Consider the following 11,026-nt stretch of genomic DNA (forward strand, 5'->3'; position numbering starts at 1 on the left):
TTTCATTTTGTGATGTACTGCATCAATGTTTTGCATACACCTTGATGCAAAGGAAATTTTAAGTTGCATCCTGCTTAAAAAATAAACAAAAAGCAAACAAAAACTTTAAAAACTAAAAAAGGATGACTACAACCACATTAGCAGCTTAACTTCCAAGGACATTTTTCTTCCACCAAAGCATATTCTTTTGTGTATATACAACATATTAGCACTCAATTTTAATTTAGTTGTACCAAAGGCAAAATTTTGTATTACAAAAGAAGATTAAATTACAGATGCATGAAAACAAAAGCTTAATATACCAAAGACTGGTGTTTGATTCACTTAATATCAATATTTGGGGCACTTTTTAAGGCTTTAAAAAAAAATGTCACTAATAATAGCTCTGTATAATATTTAAAATAAAAGGAAAATGAAAACTACCTTTATACCATATTTTCATAAATTCTTCTAGAGACAACAAACTCATGTTCAGTTGCTTTTCATTTGCTTTAAAATAAGCTTTTAGAAATTCTAACCAGTCTAAAATGTATTGTTCCTGGACCAAATACAAACATTCATACTTGCAAAAATGTTTTGCAATGGTACCTTGGCTTCTACAAAAAGCATAAAATAGCTAAGGAGAGACTAGGGTTTGTTTTCAAATACTGTGAATGACTTCCGATAACCCCTTATCAGTAGAAGTACTAGCAAAAAACTGTTTTCTTATATGTGATTTTTTTTTTAAGATTTATTTATTTCTCCCCACCCCCATGTTGTTTTTTACTTGCTGTGTCTATTGATCTTCCTTGTTTCTTCAGGAGGCTCCAGGAGCTGAACCCAGGACCTCTTTAGTGAGAGAGAGATGCCTAATTGCTTGAGCTACCTCTGCTGCCTGCTTTTGTTGTCTCTCTCATTAGTTATTCCTCCCCACATCTCTTATTGCATCATCTTGTTGTGTCAGCTTGCCATACCTGCCCATTGCATCAGCTTGCTGTTTTCTTTAGGAAGTGCTGGGATCTGAACCAGCAATGTCCCATGTGGTAGGCAAGAGCCTAGTCTACTGAGCCACATCTGCTTCCCTATGTGATATTTTAAGACTGATGATGGGGAGATAGTTAATGAGACGCTAGTAAAAATATGGAGAAAATAAAGAGAATTTATCACAGAGCTAGTTCAGTCAAATCTGGTCTAGGTCTAGCTTCCCCCAGATATCAAGAAGCATGCAGAGCTTTGGTCCTTAAGTGGGGAAAAACCAGGGTGCACTATCTTGTGAAACTGTGACTATATGTTCTGCTGAACTGGCTTCCCAATGGTTAGAGGAGTGTCATTCTCAGACATATGGGATAAGAGATGCTTTAATGGCCTGGATGCTCATTAGAACTGCTAGAAAGATGCTAAATGAGGACAGGGGTTGACAATTGATCTGTGAGTGTTATTGGTACCTATTCTGATGACTGCTTACACTATGCGCTATTCCAGTGGAATTTTTAAAATCATTACGCCATCTCTTCTGTGACTGCTTCTCATCTCAGATACTTGGTTGTCTTTTTTATATTTCAAATAAGGCTTCTTTTATCCCATGTGTCTGTGAACCACACTCCTTATTTTTCTGTTGTGTGTGTGTGTATGTGTATGTGGCATTTTTTATTGTTGTTCTTCATCTTACTTATTTCTTCCTCATTTTCTTGCACTTTCAAGCTCATGTATTGATTTGGATACCTGAGGGGCATGACTTTGAAAATGGAAGGATACTTTGTTCTGGTCAATAGTCCTGCCAACCTGATGATGTCTTTTATTTTCTTTATGTCTTTCATTCTTCTAGCTCAGCATTTCTGGAGGGGTGTACAAAGAGCAGTAGTATTTCTTGAGAAATTAAAAGGAATAAATTGGGGATAGGGGGATTCTGTAGACCGGTGAGTTGAGTTTGGGAATGCTGCTCTTACAGCAGAACTTTTCAGAAAGCTAACATTTTTAATATGTTCGTTTACTTTGTGAATTTCTAAGAGGGACTTTTAACCATGTCCAAAATTATTTGATAATGGAACTCCACTGTTTTTTTCCTGGAAAATCCTCATCTAGGACCAGTTGTGATAAATATTGTACCAAGATGCGCATTGTAAGTTGAAATCTAACATTTTCCAACATTACTTGTAACTATTCCAAAGCATGCTGTTTCCAGCATATTATAGATTTTTAAAAAATGTTACATCCTATGTAATATATTAATAAATACACAATAATTTGATAAATATAATCTCACATTTTCAAAAACCATGAATAAGTGCTTCTTTAGTTTTCCTTTTCTTCTTCAACTCACATTTCTGTTCTAATTGGCACCACAGAATTCTGTTGTAGTGCAATACATTTTATACTTAAAACTATCTTATTGATCAAGTTATCATTGTTCTCTGCAACAATATGTATATAAATTAAAATTGCAAACAGTGCATTTTTTCCTTGTGATTGTAATGTATAGGTTTTTTCCCTCAGGTTTTCATTATAATTAGTCATAAAACTGATCAAAGCAATGTATATATAAAAACATTTTTATATACTATTTATCATGAAAATTATGGTGGAAATGCTTCTCTTGAGATGAATTGATCAAATTTTTTCAAAGTATAATATTTAATGAAAGAGAAAGCTATACCTGGTAAAAACTACTCAGTCTGGGCAGTTAACAAATATTTTAATTTTTTTCTTCCTAGGAGTTAGAAAATTTTAAATATTTTATAAGGTTAAATAAGATAAAGATAGACTAGAAAAATACTATATGATATGATAGCTTTTGGAAATATTGAAAAACACAATCATTTTGAAAGAATCACTTAAATTTTTATCTTGGATTTTAATCAATATATTTAAGTCCCAGGAAACTTTTCAGTTACATTTTAAGACTCAAGCTTCACCAACATATACTGGTTCCTCTGGTCAAAAGGGATTTTCCTCCCACCTAATGACAAATCCTAGAGATAAGTGGTGGGAACAGCTGAAAAGATTTGCTTCTTTGGAACAAGAGGGAAGTACTTTAATGCTCTCTCTCTCTATTTTTTTTAATCAATGCTGTGTTTGGTTTGATCTTATGAGACTCTTACTCTTTTTACACAGTTCAAAAGATGCAACAGGCGGACTGGGACCCGTATTTTCATTTTCTCTACTAGATCACAAATATTGCTAACGAAAATGAAAATCATGTGAGTCCTTTAAGTTAAAAATTCATATTAATGTGGTGAGTTTGAATCTTATTCACAAACTGAGTGACACAGAAACATCTGATTTCTTTATTTTTTTTTAAATAACAAATAATTCTGACTCCAATTCCAGGAAATTCAGACTTATGAATGAGGTTTCCTTCCTCCTCTTAGAGGTTTGTGAAAATTCAGTAGGCTTATGTGATACACCCAGTATATACAGAAGCCTTCTCATCTCAGTTGATCCTGATTGTCTGTTCCCTTAAATATCTTTGTAGCCCATAGATAGAGCACAAGAGAAAGATTACTACCACTGAATAAAGTATACAATCACTCTCATTGCCACTGAACTCTCATTACAACTCTGCAAGCACTTCATTAATTTGTTTCCTCCCCACTGTATATTCTGCCATGACTTTTTCAAATCATTTCAATACTTTTAAAGTTCACAGTTAACCTTGGATCCTCTCAGTCTTGTCTCCCACAGAGAATTTCTGCCTTCAAGCATTTCACAATAATAATGGGAGGGTTGGGGGAAAATACTCTGGCCAGTAGCAATATTTTGACAATGCTCTTTAATCATTAGTTTAAAAGGTTTAACAACAATGCAGGGTATTGGTGGTAGGGTGAGGTGCGAGAGTCCTGCATGATGTTTTATATGTTTGTTTTGTAAGTTCACAACTATTACAGTACACTTATTGTTTATGTATGTTTATGAATGAGTGATATACTTCAATAAAATTTTTTAAAAGACAGAAAAAAAAGCAAAGTTAAGGTACTTATCTGCCTTTCACCTCCATACCTTTGTCCCTGCAGTCTCACAGGGAAGAGTTAAGAATTTCCCTTATCCTTCCAAGTTTAATTCTTTCTGTTTTGGGGGTGGGGAGAAGGGAGGCTCTGAATTGCAAAGGATCATGTATTCATTATACTTATTGTTTTCATAATATAAACTCAAGGAAACAAAATTCTTTAAAATAAAATTCACTTTGGGGATATGCAAACAATGAAGGAAAGAATGCATTGTAGGGCCACATGTTAAAAAATAGAGAAAACACTAATTCTCCCTCTCTGCTGGTTCATTCCTAATGCTCATGAACACAAGTTGATTTCCCTTACCTTTTTTTTTTTTAAAGATTTATTTATTTATTTAATTTTCCCCCCTCCCCTGGTTGTCTGTTCTCGGTGTCTATTTGCTGTGTCTTGTTTCTTTGTCCGCTTCTGTTGTCGTCAGCGGCACGGGAAGTGTGGGCGGCGCCATTCCTGGGCAGGCTGCTCTTTCTTTTCACGCTGGGCCACTCTCCTCACAGGAGCACTCCTTGCGCGTCCCCCACGCGGGGGACACCCTTGCGTGGAAAGGCACTCCTTGCGGGCATCAGTGCTGCGCATGGCCAGCTCCACACGGGTCAAGGAGGCCCGGGGTTTGAACCGCGGACCTCCCATATGGTAGACGGACGCCCTAACCACTGGGCCAAAGTCCGTTTTCCCTGATTTCCCTTACCTTAAACGAAACCCTTGTCTTGATCCTTCAATGTATAGGCCTATTTTTTTAAACTTTTTATTTTGAAATAATTATAGATTCACAGGAGCTTGTCAATAAATATAACACAAGAGGTCCTATGTACCCTTCACCCATTTCCCCACAGTTACATTTTAAGTAACTATAGTACAATGTCAAAACCAAGAAATTGACAATGGTCCAATGTATGTGTCTAGTTCTGTTCCATTTTTATCATGTGTAGATTTGTGTAACCATCACTGCTATAAAATACAGAGCTATTCCATCATCATAAAGACCTCCCTTATGCTAACCCTTTATAATTAACTCCCGCACCACTATTCTTAACTGTTGGGAACCACTGATCTAATCTGTTCTCGATCCTATAATTTTGTCATTTTACAAGTGTTACATATATGGAATCATATGTGACTTTTGAGATGGGCTATTTTCACTCACCTTAATACCCTAGAAAGCCATTCAAGTTGCTGCATGTATGTGTATCAATAGTTCATTGCTTTTTTGTTTTTGTTTTTCCTTTAGGAGGTACCAGGGATTGGATCCAGGACCACGTACATGGGAAGCAGGTATTCAACCACTGAGCTATATCAGCTCCCCTCATTGCTTTTAATTTTTTTAAGATCTCCTCTTTCTTTTAATTTTTATTTTATATATATATATTTAGTTTATTTTTCTTTATTTATTCCCCCCCCCCTCCCCCAGATGGTTCACTCATCTGTCTGCTCATTGTTTGCTTGCCTTCTCCAGGAGGCATTAGAAACCGAACCCAGGACCTCCCACATGAGAAGGAAGGGCCCAGAGGACTGAGCCACATCTGCTCCCCACCAGCTGCGGCGTCTGCTGGCTTATGGCCTCAGCTTGTTGTGGTGGGGGACGGAGTCTAGCTCTGTTGCTGCAGGAAGCAGCACCTGGTCTTCTTTTAGGAGGTATGGGGACCTGAACCTAGGACCTCCCATGTGATAGGTGGCTGCCCAAGTGGTTGAGCCACATCTGCTTCCCTCCTCATTGCTTTTTTTGTTGAATAGCCTTCCGTAGAATGGATGTACACTATTCAACCATTTACCAATTGAAGAACATTTTGATTGTTTCCAATTTTTTGCCATTACAAACAAAGCTGCTATGAAAATTTGTAAACAGCTTTTGATTGGATATTGTTTTTCATTTCTCTGGGATAAATGCCTAGGAGTCCAATTGCTGGGCTATATGGTAGATGCATGTTTAGTTTTTTCAAGAACTGCCTACTGTTTCCCAGAGTGCCTACACTATTTTCAATTCTTACCAGCATTGTAGGGGAGATCCAGTTTCTCCAAACCCTCATCAGCATTTTATATTGTCACTATTTTTGCTTTTCATAGTTCTAGTGAGGTCTTAATTTTCATTAATTCCCTAATGACTAGTGATGTTAAACATCTTTTCATGTGTTAATTCATAATCTCTATATCCTCTACGGTGAAATGTCCTCTGTCCATTTTCTGATAGGATTTTTTTTCCCCAAAGATTTACTTTATTTATTTTTCCCTTCCCCCCTCATTGTTTGCACTTGCTGTCTGCTCTCTGTCTTTCTTTTTTAGGAGCCACTGGGAATGGAGCCCAGGACCTCCCATGTGGGAAGGAGACACCCAATTGCTTGAGCCACCTCCACTGTCTGCTTGTTGTGTCTCTCATTGTGTTTACTTGCTATGTCTCTTCATTGCATCATCTTGCTGCATCATCTTGTGTCAGCTTGCCATGCCAGCCCATCACATTCGCTTGCTGTCTTGCTAGTCTTTTTTAACAGGCACTGGAAACCAAACCCGGTACCTCCCATTTGGTAGGGCAGGCGCTCAACTGCTCGAGCCACATCTGCTTCCTGGTATATTTTTTTTCCCTGTTGAGTTTTGTGAGTTCTTTACATATTCTAGATATGAGTCCTTTGTCAAGATTTTGAAAATATTTTCTCTCAGTCTGTAGCTTGTCTTTTTATCTTCTTTGAAGGGTCTTTGGCAGACTCAAAGTTTTTAATTTTGATGAAGTCCACCTTACCAATTTTTCCTTTTATGGGTCATGCTTTTGTTGTCACATCTAAGAACTCTTCATCAGGCCCTAGTTCCCCAAATTTTTCTCCTATGTTTTCTAGTTTATATTCTATATTAAATCTATAATCCATTTTGAGTAAATTTTTATATAAGGTGTGAGGTTTAGGTCAAGGTTCATTTTTTTGCCTGTGGATATCCAGTGCCATTTGTGATAAAATTAACCTTCTTCCATTGAATTGCCTTTTCACTTTTGTCAAAAATCAGTTGCATTGTAAAAGTAATTAATGCCACTGAATTGCACATTTTAAAATGGGCAGATGTTATGATATATATATATGTTATCGTAATAAAAAATAGTTGGCCATATTTGTGTGGGCTTATGTCTGAGTTTTCTTGGTCCATTGACCACTATGTCTTTCCATCTGCTAATAACACACAGTCTTGATTACTGAAGCTCTATAATAAATCATAAAATTGGATAGAGTGACTTCCACTTTATTCTTGTCTTTCAAAATTGTTTCAGCTATTTACTTTCCACATAAATTTTAGAATAACCTTGCTATATCCACAAAAATATGGTTGGTATTTAAACAATGGGAAGAATTGACATCTTTTTTATGTCATTTCTTCCAGTCCATGAACAAAGCATATCTCTCCACTAATTTACATCTTCCTTCATTAGAATTTTGTCATTTTTATCATACAAGTACCAAACATATTTTGTTGGATTTACAACTATTTCATTTATTTTGAACAATTTAATTTCAGTGTCCATGTAGATGTATATGCTAGTATATAGAAATACATTTCATATCTGTATGTTTATCTTACATCCTATGACCTTGCTGAATTCACTTAGTTCTAAGAGATTTTTTTGTAGATTCCTTGGTATTTTCTATAGAGATAATCATGGCATCTGCAAATAGGGACAAAGAACATATTCTATATTATTTCCATTCCTTTAAATGTTTTGAGGATTATTTTATGGCCCAGGATATGGTCTATCCTGTATTTGTTCCATTGGAACTTGAGTATTCTATTTCTGTTGGGTGGAGTATTCAATAAATATCGATTAGATGCTGCTGATTGATGGTGTTCTTGAGTTCTTCTATATCCTTGCTTTTTTCTGTCTAGCTGTTCTATCATTGGGGAGAGAAGGGTGTTGAAGTCTCAAACTATGATTATGAATTTGTCTGCTTCTCCTTTCAGTTCTGCCAACTTTTGCTTCATGTGTTTTGCAGCTCTGTTGTTTGTACAAACACTTCTTGATGGATTGACCCTTTCATTATTATGTATTGTCCCTCTGTCTCCAGTAATTTTCATTGCTCCGCATTCTGCTTTATCTGATATTAACATGGTTAGTTCTGCTTTCTTTTGATTAATGTTTCCATGGTATAACTTTTTCTATACTTTTACTTTCAACATTCCTATGTTGTTAGATAAGAGGGCAGAGACTGCTTTGTTTATAACCCTATCCCATGAACTATAATAGTGCCTTGCACATAGTAAGCCTTTGCTAAATATTTCCTATCATTACTTTATCCTAGTAATTTCCTTTCCTATATACTTTCAATGCCACCGCCCAAGTACAGAAGCTCATTACCTCACTCACAGACTAAGACAATGGTTTATTTCTATGCTTTTCTTTCTGTCTTTCCTTTACACCACTCTCTCCACCTGAAATATCTTGGGTTACTTTCTGCTTAGTCTATTTTTTCTGCTTTTCTTGATGATCCAAACCTAGTTACACATCTTAGGTGTTTTCTTATAACCTCCTTCTCCTATTTTAAAATCCTATAATCACTACTTTCTATAGTATTCATTTTTAAATTACCATATTGCCTCAGTTAAAAAAGGTTTTTGGCTGTAATTAGCAGAAAACTCTGCAATAATGGCTTAGGCAAAAGAATTAAGAGATAGGCAGATGCTGGCATTGCAGCAGGGTGCAGTATCTCTTCATTTCACTTACCCTTTTCTTCATGCCTTGAAGATGCTGCTACTCCAGGCATCACATCTGAATTTCAAGCGGGAAGACAGGGCATAGGGTGAAGGGACAGGTTAACCAGGTCAATACCTTTTTTCTTAAGAGATATTGGTAGAGAGAAAGCCCCACCCAGCTGACTTCTGTTTATGTCTCATTGGGCAGAATATTGTTACCTAGACACTCATAGCTGGAAAGTACAAGTGAGAAAAGGATTGTGAGTAGGAATTCAGTTAATCAACAGTGTCTTCCATACATATGCATAAGTCTCTATACAATCCATTTAGGTAAACTTTCTGTCTCATTACCTAGTTTGGAGGATCTTTGAGATCAGAGACCCAACCAGTTTGTTATTGCATACTTTATACCTGATGATTATAAGGGTCCTCCTTAGTTTACATATTTCCGCTAGAAACAACACAGTTCTGAAGTTGGAAATTTTAACCAAAATAATTATTTGAGAACGGTTTGTTAAACTCCACAAGGGAAAAAAAGAAAGGCAGATTTTCTATTTGTTACTAAAACCAATACCAGGTATGCTTTAATAAATCTATATACCAAACTGTATTAGTCAGCCAAAGGGGTTCTAATGCAAAGTACCAGAAATCTGTTGGCTTTTATAAAGGGTATTTACTTGGGGTAGAAGTTTCAGTTAAGACTCTAAAGAGGACAACACAGGGTTGCTTTCTCACCAAACTCTGTTGCCACGTAATGAAACAAGAGGACAGGCGATCTCTGCTTGGTTTCTCAGTCCTTCGTCCTCTTAAGTCTCTGTGGGCCCAGCTTCCTCAGATCTCAGCTGTAGGCTGGCCTAGGGGTCATCTCTCAGGGCTTTCTAGATTAGTCTCTGGCACAGGGCTCATTTCTTTCCAGGCCTTCTCAGCTGCTCAGCTGCTCTGTTCTCTTTAGATGCAAACTATCGGACGAATGGTTTGTCTCTCCCCAGGGCCCCAGGATCAAACATGACAGCTATCTCCTCTTCTGTGTGTCTGGTCTTGAGAGTGTGTCCATTTATATCAGGGAACTCAACCCTGAGTCACACCCCTACTAATGTGGTCGAATCAAAGCCCTCATCTTTTATTGAGTAAACTTAAAACCTTTGATTTAATACAACCAAAGGGTATCACACCCAGAGAAACAGACCAGTTTATAAACAATTTTTCTCTTTCTGGGGCGTTCTTGAATAATAGCAACCTGACACACTATAAATATTTCAAAGTGTTTCTGTTTTCTGTTGCTGAAAAACAATTATGCCAGAACTTAGCGACTCCAAACAGTGACTTATTTTCTCGCAATTATGTGAATCAGGAATTTGGGCAGGGCTCAGCTGACTGGATCTCCATGTAGCATTGGCTAGGGTCACTCAGTTGTGTTAGACTGGTGGCTGATCTAGGCTCAGATAGAAGGTCTAAGAAGGCTTCTTCACTCACTTAGTCTAGCTCCTCAGTACTCATCTATTTGGCCTATACATGTGGTTAGTGTGGGTTTCCTCACGGTTGGACTTCTTACATGGTGGCTGGAATCTAAGGACAAAGAAGCGAAAGATGTCATTCTACTTAACATCTATACTCAGAAGTTCAAAAATGTCACTTATATTGCATTTTGTTGTTGTTCAAAGCAAGTCATAGGACAGTTCACATTCAAGAGAATGAGAAGTAAACTGTATCTTTTAACATGAGGAGGGGCAAATGTATACAGGGGAGATAAGAATCAATAGCAGTCATTTTTTGAGACTAGCTACCATACTTTCCTTTAACCACAGTTAACCTCTTTCTCATTCAATAAACATTCTCCCCTCCCCAAAAGTCTCCTCACATGTTGTCCCTGGCTCCAAATCCAGCAAGCATTATATCATCTATGTCAGGTCCAACTGCAGAGGGATTAGACTATTTGTGTGAGGTTCCTTTCATGTATTAGCCATAAAAAAATAATTTGTCTATTCCCAACACAGCCAACATCCTATTTGCAAACCTTTTGACCCTGCATAAAAAGGGTCCCTTTTCTCCAGCCTCCAAGGCAATTTCCTCACTGTTTTCCAGTCACTAATGACAGTGTCTTCAACGTCCCTCACTTCTCTACAAGCTGCCCTGTCCAAAGATAATGCCACATGTTTTAGTATTTGCTACCATATTACCCTACTGCTGAAATTAATAACTTTCGGATTACAAAAACAATCCCTATGAATTATGGGATAAAGATCTCTTTTTTTTTTTTTTACTTTTAAAAAATAGGATGTAGATTTTACAAAATTGTGGGAGGTACTGGAGAAGTGAAGTTCCAAGGATATGTTAAAAGTCATTTCAAGAGTCCTGCTGCCAAAATGGGATTGAAAAGCAAAGGT

The 11,026-nt window shown here is 36.9% G+C and overlaps 1 long non-coding RNA gene across 1 annotated transcript; it reads left to right on the forward strand.

Annotated features, from left to right (window-relative positions):
* The first annotated feature begins 5,209 nt into the window (after positions 1 to 5,209).
* Positions 5,210 to 7,787, forward strand: LOC131279449 (uncharacterized). Its single transcript, XR_009186798.2, has 2 exons — positions 5,210 to 5,255; positions 5,437 to 7,787. It is a non-coding gene; the product is annotated as an uncharacterized lncRNA (long non-coding RNA).
* The last annotated feature ends 3,239 nt before the right edge of the window (positions 7,788 to 11,026 follow it).

Source organism: Dasypus novemcinctus, chromosome 8, assembly GCF_030445035.2.
Source record: "Dasypus novemcinctus isolate mDasNov1 chromosome 8, mDasNov1.1.hap2, whole genome shotgun sequence".
NCBI classification, from domain to species: domain Eukaryota; kingdom Metazoa; phylum Chordata; class Mammalia; order Cingulata; family Dasypodidae; genus Dasypus; species Dasypus novemcinctus.